This window comes from Mandrillus leucophaeus, unplaced genomic scaffold, assembly GCF_000951045.1.
Source record: "Mandrillus leucophaeus isolate KB7577 unplaced genomic scaffold, Mleu.le_1.0 Scaffold156, whole genome shotgun sequence".
In the NCBI taxonomy this organism is placed as follows: Eukaryota; Metazoa; Chordata; class Mammalia; order Primates; family Cercopithecidae; genus Mandrillus; species Mandrillus leucophaeus.
This window is the reverse complement of record NW_012101543.1, coordinates 4,335,214-4,350,142: the sequence shown is the minus strand read 5'-3', so window position 1 is coordinate 4,350,142 and position 14,929 is coordinate 4,335,214. Positions and strand designations below refer to the sequence as shown.

General features: G+C 38.5%; 1 protein-coding gene and 1 pseudogene across 1 annotated transcript in view; one reads left to right on the top strand and one right to left on the bottom strand.

The window, feature by feature from the left end:
- The window catches only part of PDE3A (phosphodiesterase 3A, cGMP-inhibited), a 311,744-nt gene that overhangs the window by 230,440 nt on the left and 66,375 nt on the right, over nucleotides 1-14,929 (bottom strand). The gene's annotated exons all lie outside the window — the stretch shown is intronic.
- LOC105536180 lies at nucleotides 1,929-2,383 on the top strand (annotated as a pseudogene).

The window sequence follows — 14,929 nt, the reverse complement described above, 5'->3', positions numbered from 1 at the left end:
AAAGGAAAGGAAATAAATCACCTTTTGCTTTGGGATCCTTCTCATATTCAAAAAGGTTACTGGGGCGGGCATGGTGGATCACACCTGTAATCCTAGCACTTAGGGAGGCTGAGATGGGCGGATCACGAGGTCAGGAGATCGAGACCATCCTGGCTAACATGGTGAAACCCTATCTCTACTAAGAATACAAAAAAACATTAGCCAGGCGCGGTGGCAGGTTCCTGTAGTCCCAGCTACTCGGGAGGCTGAGGCAGGAGAATGGCATGAACCCTGGAGGCGGAGCTTGCAGTGAGCTGAGATCGCGCCACTGCACTCCAGCCTGGGTAACAGAGCCAGACTCTATCTAAAAAAAAAAAAAAAATGGTCACTGGTCCTTTCCCCCACAAAAAAATTAAAAACTGTAAGTGAATGAGGCTGGGTGTACTTGCTCATGCCTGTAATCCCAGTGCTTTGGGAGGCTGAGGCAAGCAGATTACTTGCGACCTGGAAGGCCAAGGTGGGCAGATCACTTGAGGCCAGGAGTTTGAAACCAGCTTGGTCAACATGGAGAAAGCCTGTCTCTACTAAAAATACAAACATTAGCCGGGCGTGGTGGCGCACACCTGTAATCCCATCTACTTGGTAGGCTGAGGCAGGAGATTCGCTTGAATCCGGGAGGCAGAGGTTGCAGTGAGCTGAGATGGCACCACTGCACTCCAGCCTGGGAGACAGAGTAAGACTACACCTCGAGAAAAATAAACATAAAAAGTAAAAGACCACTGAATAACTGAATAGTTAGGAAAACTGTTAATACACTGAGGTCTGAAACATTCTTTGTTTGGAAGTTTGAACCAGATTCTTAAATACCTGACACTTTACTATGACTTCTGTCTTCCACAGCCTTTTGTAAGTGATCAAGGCACATTTCCAAATACTAGAATTTTTGCTGACATATCTGAAGGGATTAAAAGGTAACTACTAGATTTAAACAGTGAGCTTTGTAAAACTGACTGCAAGCACCTTTCTGCAGGTAACTGATCTTTTTCACTTGTTCACCTTCACACTGTGATTCAGCTGAAGTTAGAAACTGTTTCTTGCCTTCAACAAGTTCTCAGACCAAGTCAGAAGAAAGAGTTCTTGTGTATCCAAGTAAACTCAATTTTTGTTTGGCACCCATTTGCTCTTACCCTATTCTTTGAATACCTACTGAGACCTGACAAGCTCAACATTCTGACATGCATCTTCATTTGTTATAAAAACACATTACTCATCAAAATATAAGCACATTCTCATACAGCATATTTGACATACCAGGGTGCAGCCAAATTCTAGGTGACTCTTGGTTTAAGACAACTTGAACGACTCCTTCTAACACCTTTAGCCAATTCTGCATTTGGATAGCATTCTCGCAAATGTTAAAATAACATGTAAAGGAGCATTGTCTATTTCAGGCATCAAACTTGTTCATCTTTTATAATATTCCACGAATCTGTTTTTCACTTTTCTCAAATAAAAGACAGCTTCAAACTGAAGGAGTTTTCTATTTTAAATACAATTATTAAAGTATATTGGTGTCCAGTGGGCTCAACAGAAATATGTGAAAATTTATTTTTACCTAATTGGCTAAAAGGTTCAAGAATATGGCACTGTCTCCTTTACAACCTCTTTGAAATTAGAATCCCAAAAGTCAGGGGAAAGGGCTAATTCACACCTGTGACCTATTGGCCCCTGGATGACAGGGACTAGGTCTCATTCACTGCTGTGTCCCCAGTGTTTAGCATAAACCTCACAATTTTGGGAAACTAGACAACTCTAGTAAGCACTCAATATATAATTATTGAATAAGTAAACAAACTAAAGCAAAGCATCAAGCTCAACAAAATAAAGCATAATAAACAGCAATGTTGGGCTGCGATGCATTCTGGGAAAGGAGCAGCACCAAATCCAAGATGGCAGCCAGCAGAAGGCTGATGAAGGAGCTTGAAGAAATACGCAAATGTGGAATGAAAAACTTCCATAACTTCCAGGTGGATGGAGTTAATTTATTGACTTGGCAAGAGCTTATTGTTCCTGACAACCCTCCATATAAGCGGGCCTTCAGAATCGAAATCAACATTACAGCAGAGTACCCATTCAAACCACTGAAGATCACACTTAAAGATCTGTCACCCAAACGTCCACTAAAAGGGGCAGGTCTGTCTGTCAGTAATTAGTGCTGAAAACTGGAAGCCAGCAACTAAAACTGACCGAGTAATCCAGTCCTTCATAACACTGGTGAATGACCCCCAGCCTAAGCATCCACTTCGAGCTGACCTAGCTGAATAATACTCTAAGGACTGTAAAAATTTCTGTAAGAATGCGGAAGTTTACAGAGAAATATGGGGAAAAGCAACCAGTGGACTAAAATCTGCCATGATTGGTTCCAGTAAGTGTGAGCAGAGACCCCGTGCAGTGCATTCAGACACCCCACATAGCAGGATTCTGTGGAAACTGACACGTGCCACCGCCTACTGCGTTGGCAGTTACTAACTTTCTACAGTTTTCTTAATCAAAAGTGTTCTAGGCAACCTGTAAATAAAGGATTAAAAATTTAAGATGTTCTAAAAAATAAATAAAAATAAAAAATAAATGACAATGTCTGTAAATGAAACAAACTCTGGTTGGAAAAACAAAAATGTGGTGTTGAAATATTTTGCTGTATTTTGCCTCATAAAATTTTATTTTCTTAAGCAACTATTAAAATGAATTAAGATTTGTCTAACATTTAAAAGAACTGCAATAACGCAGATTACTACTTCATCAAAAGGCTGAATCACTAGGAGAAGAAGTGATTCCTCTATATTTCAATCTTCTCTTCCTAGGGGACAATTTGAGAGGGAAATCTTTTCACTATTTAGGTCTGGACTATCCTGTTAGTAAAACACAATGTTGAAATGGCTAAATCACATTGGCTGCTATGCAATACATTTTTTTAGCTACAGCATTGCTTTTACAAAGTAGCTTTTACATACTTAGCAATCCAGCAGGTGATAAACACATATGTTAAGAAGGATTAATGCACTTTAATGGAGGAAGTAGGAAACCAAAATAAATTCCATTTAAAGAGATTAACTGAATCTTTTGTAACAGGACCTCTTTTTAAATGCATGGAAACAGACATTTGTAAACTCTCTTCTTTCAAAATGTAACGTGACAATCCCAACTACTCAGGAGGCTAGGTAGGGAATGGGGATTGCTTGAGCCCAAAAGTTTGACACCAGCCAGGGCAATACAGCAAGACTCCACCTCAAAAAAAAAAAAAAAAAAAAAAAAAAACTTTTTAAATAAAAACCTTAAATAATGAAATGCAGATTACCCTTTACAAATAAAATTTTTTAGTGAATTTAAGAAACACCAGTATCATCAATATTAGAAACTATGTAGGTAAGTGCCTGCATTCATATCCAAATTCATGAAAAGAGAAGGCAACTATTCATGTTTTGAAAACCAAGGCATAATACTAAACTGTCTTAACTCCAAGTTACTTTGGAGTACTTTATTCAGAAAAGTCTGTTAACAAAAGTAACAGACCTACCTCAGAATTTTTGTAGGTTACAATATTGTCCTCTTCACTAATCCACCCCTTGTCCCCGCCGCCCGCCCGAGGCAGAGGTTTGCTCTTGTTGCCCGGACTGTAGTGCATTGGCATGATCTCGGCTCACTGCAACCTCTGCCTCCCAGGTTCAAGTGATTCTCCTGTCTCAGCCTCCTGAGTAGCTGGGATAACAGGCGTCCACCACTACTCCTGGTATTTTTAGTGGAGACAGGGTTTCACCATGTTGCCCAGGCTGGTCTCGAACTCCTGACCCCAGGTGATCCACCCGCCTCAGCCTCCCAAAGTGCTAGGATTACAGGCATGAGTCACCACCTCTTCACTAATTTTATCCCATGTTTTTGTGTGAATGGAGTTCACTGTCTACTTTGAAAGGATGATCATCAGTTTCCTAGAATGGACAGCCTTAATATTACTAATGGAGTTTTAATATATGGTTAACGGGTTCCTCGCTGTGACTTCCCATCTCAGTAAATGACAGATCCATCCTTCCAGTCTCTCCGAATACAAACCCATCAGTGTAAGAGAATGTAGGGAAAACCAGTGTTTCTCCTGCTCTCACACATCACTCAACACTTCTGACACCAGATTCTTCAACAGACACCAGCTGAGCATCCTCTAATTCGATTCAATCCTAACACTATCCACCTGGACATAGCATCACCCCTCAGTCCCTCATGACTGCCCCCCTCTTCAGATGCCAATTCCAAATCCCAGGTTGTGACTTGTACTTCGACCAACCAGCTATACATCAGAGATCCTATAACCCACCTCTTTGGGTTTGATTACTTTTCCACAGCAGCTCACAGAAATCAGAGAAACATTTCATATATATTCACCATTATTAAAAAAATTACAAAGCATATGAATGAACAGCCAGTAGGAGAGCTGCATAGGGTGAGGTATAGGAGAAGGGGTGCAGAGCTCCCATGTCCTCCCTGGGTGGGTGTGCCACCTTCTAGGAACCTCCGCATGTTCAGCTATCCAGAAGTTCTCTGAACCCTGTCCTTTAGGATTTACATAGATTCTACAGGTATGACTGATTATATCACTGGCCATTGGTAATCAATGCAACCTTCAGCCCTGCAGAGACTGAGAGATGGGGTTAGAAGTCCTAACCCCTGATCATGCCTTGGTCTTTCTGGTGAGCAGCCCCCAACCAGAAGTTACAAAGGGGCCTCCAGCCATTAGTCGTCTTATTAGCACACGAAGGATATTCTTATCAAGGGTTTTAGGAGCTGTATGACAGAAAACAGGGATGAAGACCAAATACATATTTTACAATATCACAATTAGCAAATTCAACTGGCTCTACTTTTAGAATATCCTCCTACCACCTTCATTGTCATCTCCAAGCCACTGTTATCTCTCACCTAGATGGCTTGCAAGAGAGAGGCTTGTCTCATGCTGCCTCCTTTGCCCATCTACAATCTGTGTTCCAGTTTCTCTTCCCAAGAGCAAGTGAAATGATGCCACTCCTCTGCAATGTCTTTACCAGAATAAAATCCGCGCTCCTCCATATTCCAGCCCAGGCTTCCAGGGTGTTTCTCACTGCTGCCTTCAGGACCTCTTATCATAACACTCTTGTCCTTGCTCCACTGATGCGCCCTCACCTGTGAGATTTACGCTTGCTGTTTCTTCTGCTTGGACTGCATTTCCCTCAGCCATCCACATGGTTCTCATTTCCTTGCTTCTTTCAGAGAACTAAGCAATCGCCCCCTTATCAGTTTGTGTCTCTCTGATCCACCTATATAAGATAGCACACATCCCCCATAACTACCTACATCTAACACTCAGTCTGCTTTTCTTCACAGCATTTATTCCTCCAAATACATTATTAGCTAGTAGCATGAAATTTTAAATGAATAGAAGATCTACCTCTTCTTAACCGGAATTCTAACTGCTTAGGGTAGAGTCTGGCACATAGTAGGCAGAGAACGAATGGTCCCTAAAAAGTACTGACAAATCAAGAAGAGAATAAGATGATGTAGACCTGGCATCCAGGACACAAACTGCAGTGGTAACAAGAACACCGTCCCCACTACCCACCATGCTTGTTCCCGACCTTCCTCGAATGTGAGATTACCTCTAAGAATTAGCCTTCTTGCTAACTGTTGGCTTAGATACCATGAACTATAGCACATAATGAAGCTGGAGGAAAGCAGAAAAAATAATGTCTTCCCTCACCCCGTCTGAAAACAGTCAACACATGATTCCTCACTCAGTAGGCACTCAATAATACATGACTGTCTGAAAGCACGACCATTTTTATTTTACTAGAGAGGAAAGCAGAACGAGACAGATGACATTTTCTCACGACTTGAGCTTATACATTTGGAAGGAAGAAAGCAGTTGTAGTAAGAGAGGCAGGCTCTTCAAATTCTCACAAAACACAAATTCCTAGTTTTGCTTTGGATGGGAAGGGCTTCATTTCAGGCACGTTGGGGGAGAAAGGGCAAAGGGAAAAATGCTCAGACTATGCTATTTTTAAGCTATTTGGTAAGAATGGCTATTTTTCCCTCTGATATTCTTGAACCACCCAAACGTCATGTTTCCATGCACTGCTGTCTGGACGTTATCAAAGGCACGGCTCTGAGGTGAAAGGAAGGAGTCAGTCATATGCTCATCTTCTCACATGCTGCTACCACTGCTGATTTTTTTAAAAGCTTTGTGACCTAGAAAGGAGATGTACGGTATGAATGATGCACGGACTGCAGAGAGCATAGGGCGTCATCAGTCTATTTATACCTCCAGGAAGGAAAAAATGAGTACAGGGCAATGGCTCTATATTCCAAGGACTGAGTATGCAAAGATTATCTGGAAGAAACAATAAACACCACAGTGAGGGCGGCATTTATGTCGTCAGTGAGAAAGAAAACGTGAGGCCATATTCCCGTGTTCCTTGATCGTTCCAAAATTCTGTTGACTTTTAAAGAATTTCAAGTTGATCCCCTGATATTTCCCATGACTGCATAAAGCATCCCAAATCTGAGTTAAAGACACTGCCACCCACATTTTAATATAGCTTCACCTCATATGTGCATATGTATTTACATTTAGCTATAATCGATAGTCATTTGGATATACTATAAGTCCCGAGGGAAAGTTTTTCAGGGTGTTAAGAAAGTATCTGGAAAATCCTTACAGTTACTTATGTTACTTAACTCCAAAAAGGGGGAAAATGAGATTTACTCAGATTTGTACAATATGATACAAAAAAAAAAAAAATTCTCAAGGTGTGTAGTTCATTTATTTCCCTTAAGATGTGAAATCTTTCCAGGACAAAGCAGGGGAAAAGCACCCAGGCCCAGCTGCTAACAGTTATTCCTGCATCACTAGAAAATGTAATGCCAGGCTTCACCTCTCAACTTCCATTTGTTTCTAATGTAAGCAGTATAACATGGAGCCTAACAGAAATGATGTTCTGAAACGTACCCATTTTGCTCTTTTGCAACCCGTGTATTTGTGCAATTACTGCCAATTTCACTTGCTTTGGAGTTATTTTACTAGCAGTGGTGATGGGTTTGATGACAGCTGGCCACAGTATGAGGTGTTTTCTAAGGCTTGACATTAGGTATTTCCTAGTGCAAAATTTACTGATCCCACATAGGCTCCAACCTAGAGCTAGGATTCCTTAATGGAACACAAACTGATTTACTTTGAATACATTCAAGCTTCACAGCAAACACTTCCTGTTTCTATTACTGTCCAAGTCTTCTTACCATGTCTGAGGCAGACAATTTAAGACTTGATTCCTCACCCTTTCCCTTCATCTGCTGAAATCCCATTTAGTTTTAATGCACCAGGCATGCACTGGTATTTCATCCTATGCACTCCTTCCACAGCCTGATCTATAAAGGGCTGACACTGAGTCTTGGCTTGTTCAGATCAGAGAGAATTAACACTTTTATTTCTTTAATTTCAAAAGCTTCCAAGGTAACTTTTGAGCTTCTAAATGCCAATCAATTGTTGTCAAGACAATTATATTCTTAAACCAGCTGCTACATATAGGAAACACAGAGACTGACAGAAACTCAATGAATTTAGAATTCAGATAACAGTAAGTTTATCTGACTGACTATGCTTCTCAAAATGTAAATGGATGATACAAATTAACACAAGCAATTCATTTTATTTGGTTTGGGTTTGGTTTTTGAATGGGTTTGTGGGTTTAAGAGGCATTGCCCTTTGTTGTTTATATGTATTCAGTGTCAGAAAGGAAAAGTGAGCAGTGTGAAGTCTTCTTAGATGGAAGACAGGTTTAAAGGTTTAATGCACGGGGAAAACTGATATTCATGATGGACGGGTCAGGAGCTGGAAAGCAGGGATAAAGAAAGCAGAAAAGAAAACTCAGCTACAGGTACTCTGTAAGTGAAACTAACAGGTACTTGATAAATATTGGCTGGTTGATTACACAATGGAGGGGAAAGGAACAGCATGCTGTATCATCTTTAAACACTCCTCTACATGTACCACACTACTATGAATAGGAAATCGTTTTCCCTGTGCTCAATAATTGTAGAGCTCTCTTGTCTCTTAACTTTTTGCTACATAAACCAGCCCTGCAAGGTCCTCCCTCCTTCTTTTCCTTCTCTCATATTGCCACGGGGGAGCTCACCGAAGGAGTCTGCCTTCAAATGGAGATAAACCTAGCACAAACAAAATCAGTTGTGCTTTCAATAGGTTACTGAAGTACAAATATTCAGAGGGAGTTTCAAACAATTTGGCAAATTTTCTGAGAGGCAGAGTGATGATGTTCCATAAGAAAATTTACTAAATGAAAATAAGTAGAATAATACCTATTTCTCTTTTCAAAAAGAAATTTCATTTTCATGGAATTAGGGTTTTTTATGATTTCCATATTTAATCCATAACTTATGCTAATGCCTCTGTTTATAATTTTCAACATAATTACTGTGGGGCAAAAGAAAGCAAAGGGACCTACACAGACATATTTAATGTACACACAGCAAATGAAAATAGTCTTATGCAATTTTTAAAAAGCTAGTCAAAAAAAATGACTAGTCAAATTTTTTGAAGGAAACAGATATTTCTTTTGATTTCCTAATTTTATGTCTGTATCCTAAGTCACACTGACAGTCATCATTTATTCTAAAAAAAAAAATGAGGTATTACCTAAATAGCTTATGTCAGCATTAATTGTTAAATAAGTACATTTGTAATTCCTCCTGTCACCCATATCCCCTTACATATCTATGCAGATAGTCAAGCTCCTATATCCAAGTTAGGAGTTAGGAATGCAGTGGTATAGTTTATCAATATCCACAGATAGGACAGGGTAAGATTTCCTCTCACTTAACATTTATATTAAATCTCCCTCAAATCAATTTCTATATAATTTCTTGCAAAAAGAAATAAAAACCAGCAGTTAGTGCTGACAAATTAAACTAGGGGCAAATACATACTAAATATATACATTTATATATTTACATTTGTATATGTATATTTATATATACATTTATATATTTTACACCTATACAGGAGCATTTCATTGTAGAATTTTGATTCATTCAAACTCTGTTCACTACCATTGACTGATAAATTATTTATGAAAGATGATCATGACCTCCCTTAAAAAAAAAGGATCCCTCAAAGCATGATATATTTCTAAGAATAATGCAACCTATTTTCTGTGACACTGCTTTGTTCTTCAATACTATCAGTGGATGGACGATATAGTTTTAACACATTTTTGTGCCACGGCCATGAAATGCTCACATTTATTGCTTTAAATCTAAGCATATGCTTCAATATTCAGTGTTTTCAACTGAGATGATGATTTTAAAAGACACAATCTCACATCTTTAGGATTTTTTCAGTTTTCACTTCCAAACTGCAACATTTGACTTGACACTTTTACCAACTACTAGTGAACATAAATTTTCTAAAGAATTGTCTTACAATTTCAGATCTTCAACACACTGCAGTGCCGTTAACTATTTCCATGTGTCTCCCACTTTCAGCCACGTGGTAGCTTCCCTGTCTCCTTGACATTTGGTGAGGCCATGCGGGGTCAGTGAAATGTATGCACAAGTGGAATGCATTGCTACCAGCCAGAAGTGCTAAGAGCCAGCGTATGACTACCATGTTCTCTCCCTCTCCTCAGTGATTGTGAAAGCACATGTCAAGTGGAGCTTCCTTCAGAGGTAACTATGATAAGCAGAGTCTTCCTTTCAATCTACACAAAGAAGAGGGAAATCTTTTTTGTTGTAAGCCATTACAATATTTGTGGTGGTTGTTACTGCAAGATAGCTTAGTCTATCCTAACTAATAGACAAAACAGGTCATGGTTATGGGTCACACACTGGAAATTTGGGGAAAAAATTACATTAGATAATTGTAAAAGCCACTTTAATATAGAATAGATAGTGTCAATGATTGAATTCCATTTTGGTGTAGAACTGCATATCTGGAAACAGATTTTCAAATTTTTATGAAAAAGAGGGTTAATAAGCAGTTCAATATTTCACAATAAATGACAAAAGCAGAGCAGAATAGATGGACCCAGAAATGCAAAACGGTCATCCAGGAGGAGGCACTAACCTCAGGAAAAGCAGAGGAAGACAGCTAGGAGATTTCAGAGAAACGAAAGTAGTTACAAATGAAGCTATAGAGATTGGCAGGGCCTTGTACATCACGGAAAGAACAAGAAATGCATGCTGTGGGCCCTGGGAGCCCTGTAGGATTGTAAGCACATGTACTATACGATCAGACCTGTAATTCCAAATGGTTTGTCTCGGTAGTTTAAAGGCAGGGTTAATGAGAAGGATAGGTGAGATGAGACAGAATAATTGGGAGGAACACATTACTCACTCTGCTCAAAAACATCCTATGAGTGACCACAGCTTACAGAATGAAATATCCATCCTTCCCTCTGTTACCAAATACCAACATCAGGGAACAGAGATTGGTGGTCAAGTCCCCAGTCCCTGGTTTCCAGTTCATCTGCTTCCACATAATAGTTGTATCATGTTGTATCATTCTTTATCCATACATTTCTACTTCTTAGGTTTACCATGAAGGTGAAAGAATTTATGTAAAATGCTTATTTTGGCAAAGTACCTGGCTCTTAGTGAGAATTAACTTGTCAATCTAATGCATTTTATGACTCATGACATAATTGCACTATTCTTCTTCAATACCATATTTTTTTTTTACTCTTCTGCTCCTAATGATGTTGCCTTTGACTATGTCTTTCTCAGGTCTCTCCCTGTTCAAATTCCACTCACCCTTCAGAACCCACACAATGACTATCTTCTCCATGAAGGATCCTACTCAATGACTACTCTACTCCATGAATGCTCCCTTTGCCTCAGGAAATAATCTCTTTCAAGTCTGAACTATAACAGTTTCTAATTGCTTCATGCTACTTAATTATATATTATTTCAGAATTTATTTTTCTCAATTATGTTCTATTTTTCCTTTAACCAGTATTTCTTCTTATCTATCCACTATACTCCCAACAGTACTTTGTGGTAGTGCCTTGAACTTACTGAGCTTCACTGTTGAATAATTCAAGGAATTAGATCCAATCCTAGCATATAATTTCATTATAATTTATTTGTATGGTACATAATGTTTTATGCATGTGTCAGAAACAATTTCACAAAACGGGTAGTTTTCTCCCTCCTTGTACTTATAAATAATCAAAGGTGAGATAGGTGAAGTCATTCTAAAATGGCATGGCATATTGATCAGGAATCTCAAAAGAATATATCCATTTCTGATGGAAAAGCTCTAGCTCCAGGAGCAGAAAGGGAAGAAAGCTAAGATTCCACAGTGAGTTAGATCACATTCTTCATTCCACAGGCATAAAGATGTCACAAAGTAGATAAGGGTCCTTGTAAACAACTGGCTGTTAACAAATAGTTTTATTTTTCCCCAGACTCCACCACCAAGTAAACCTACTGTTCCTTGATACCCTTTGTCCAGGCTGTAGTAAACAAGTACTCAAGAAGTGTTACATAAGTGATGTGACTTACTGAGAAACAGATTTGTACTTGAAAAGAAATATGAATAGAGTTGCACTTGGCCCTTGTAGTTTGATCATTGTAACGTGAAAAAGATACAGTCTATCCCAGTTCTTTTGGCTTAAGTGAGCAAATAAAATTAAAGGGGACTTGGAGAATAATTTTGCTTACTACTCTGATTTCAACTTTTCTGAAATAGGCTTTAAATATTAATGTCTACTTCACAAACTTTTCACTACACTCAGTCGCAAGCAACTCACAGGATCACGGAGCCATGCCACCAATTTCTTTTTCCTTATAATTACGTTAAAGTTTAAGTCTTTTGGGGGCCAAAAATCAAATCCTAACTACTCCTTGTAAAACCTGGAGCAGGGCAATATCCTACACACCATCACTTTTTCATACCTCACCACACTGTTAACTCTTTGAAATGTCCCTTGCACAGGTTTCTCTCACACACATTAGACTCAGAGCTTAATCAGATTTCCTTGGATCTTACCCATACAATGACTTTTAAATTGTCATCATTTTTATACAGTACCCAAATAAAAACAATCAAAGAATGTACACAGAACAATTATGGATTTTGCACATTGATATCAACTTAGATATTGATATCAAAATATGTAGGGAAATTATCATTTATGTAGAGTTATTTAACCAAAAAATGTTGTCACAAAAGCAAAGCTCTACTAGATAGTGTTAGCTGTCTGTTCCTATTTTTTCCAGACTGACTTATGCAATATCCTGATGTTTAGAACTATTCTGTCATGGAAAATCTGTCTCTAGGGTGGGGTGAGAGGAGGGTGTCCCATTTTCTTTTTAAAGTTATAATAAGAAGCAGACAAACAATATAATAAACTTGTACTTTGCAAACATTTTGCAAACGCATTGCAAGGCTACAAGGTAAAGACAGAAATATGCATGTTAAAATAAAAACTTAGCAGACACCCATGTTGCTCACAGCATGAACAATACATTAAAATCAAAACATTTTGCCTTATAAGCAGTCAGCAATAACCAGTGATCTGAATATTTTTAAGTGCAATAGGTCATACATCAAATGGAGTTTATTTCATTTTCCTCAAATGCTACTGTGGAAATTTAAAGACTATTAAGAAATAATAATTTACCTTTTCATGAAGATAAAGAATCAATGAGTATAATAAAACTTCATTCAGGTTTTTGCCTTTTCTATGTTGACTACATGATATGTGGATATAAACAGACAAAATTCATACTGAATGTCATAAATCAATGTTAGGAAAAAGTAAATTTAAAGTACCTTTGCAACTGAGTCTTGGTCTCTTCAAAAAGTGAACCTTTCTGCTTTTATCCCTTTTCTTGCAAAGCTAAGAAAAGCCCTTTTTAAAAGTCCTATTGTTATTTTCTGGATTATTACAGAAAAATTATATTTTGAAGCTAAAGATTTCATTTTTTTAACATTCAAAACTGACTTAAGGATGGAACATATCGGTCAGGCACAGCGACTCACAACTGTAATCCCAGCACTTTGACAGGCTGAGGCAGGCAGATCACTTGAGATCAGGAGTTTGAGACCAGCCTGGCCAACATGGTGAAACCCCATCTCCACTAAAAATACAAAAACATTAGCCAGGCATGGTGGTACGTGCCTATAGTCCCAGCCACTCGGGAGGCTGAAACAGGAGAATCGCTTTAACCTGGGAGGTGGAGGCAGGAGAATCGCTTGAACCTGGGAAGTGGAGGTTGCAGTGAGCCAATATTGTGCCACTGCACTTCAGCCTGGGAGACAAAGCAAGACTCCATCTCACAAAAAAAAAAAAAAAAAAAAAAAAAAGGCAACATCTTAAGTGACAAGAGAATCCAAGAATCATGGGTCTGTCTCAGTGACTGAAAGTCATTACTGTACTAGAAGCAAGGCACATCTCTGAACTTTAGTTGTGTCAGAGGAAACATGCTAACTCACATCATAGTAAGTCCATATCCTGTGTGATAAAGATATTATAACAGAAAGCTAAATCACTCTAACATTTCTACTTTACAGTATGTGCCTGAATGCATACCATATTTGCCTCTACTATATTTTGCACTGCTTTTTAAATGAATAACTTTTGAACCATATTTTCTCATATTACTAAATCACTAAGTGCAATGTCAACATCTGAAAATAATTATTTCTGTGTATTCACATAACCTTGGAATGCTGAGAAACGTATTTGGCTTGAGACACAGCATAACAGCCATGACAACTCCGCCTTAACATTATATACAGCAGACTTCTTTAAGGGAGGAATTACCATGTGGTTAAAGCCTTATAGTAAACACTGAAAAGCTGGCTGTGCTGAAGATAAATTGAAATTTTAGGGGGCTGAACACCTGTGGATACTTAGGAGCTTCCTTAAAAGATAAATAGCTATAACTTAGAGCTCTCTGGAGAAAATGGAACTAATTCTTTTTAGCAACAATCTACAGCCAAGAATAGGAAGAATTCTCTAGAGAGAATCAGCTATCGGAGACCCCCAAGAAAGGTCTTAACATTTGCAATAGCCTTGCACAGGGCTGCTTTGTACAACAATTGTAACAAAATGATTTCCTGCTTTGATTGGTTATCTTATTGGAAAAAAAATTCTTTTTCTTTATATAAAAAGAGGTTTAGCTAAAATTGGGGGAAAATAGCTTTATTTAATATAAACAACCCTCAATTTAGTTTGTTTCAACCTTTCAAGCTATGCACTCAAAGGCATGTCTACTAGGATAAAGTGTTAGCTGTGTGAGTACAAGTCTATTTCCATTACAGGCTTTGATAAAGTTTGGATACATTACCCCTCTAAATCTCATGTTGAATTGTAATCCCCAGTGTTGGAGGTAGGGCCCGATTAGAGGTGATGAAATCATGGGAGCAGGTTTCTCATGAATGACTTGGTGCTGTTATCATATTAGTAAGTTTGTTCTCCCAAAATCTGGTTGTTTATGACTGTGTGGCACCCTCCGTGTTCACTTTGCTCCCTTTCTCACCATGCGACACACCTGCTCCTGCTTCTCTTCTGCCATGAGTAAAAACTTCCAGAGGCCTCCCCAAAAGCCAAGCAGAGGCCAGCTTGTACAGTCTGCAGACCCATGAGCCAATTAAGCCTCTTTTCGTTATAATTTACTCAGCCTCAGGTATGGGTAAATGCCTCTTTTCTTTATAATTTACCCAATCTTAGGTATGCAAGAATGGCCTAACCCATAATACTAGTAGCACTTAGTAGGGATATGATCAATATATGTTAAACAATTGAATGAAGGCTGAGTCTGATGCAACACAGGTTCCCAAACGCTGGTCATAACGAACTTTTAACTAATTTATAGCAAAATTGGAAAAATAAAGCCTGAAATTTTTGT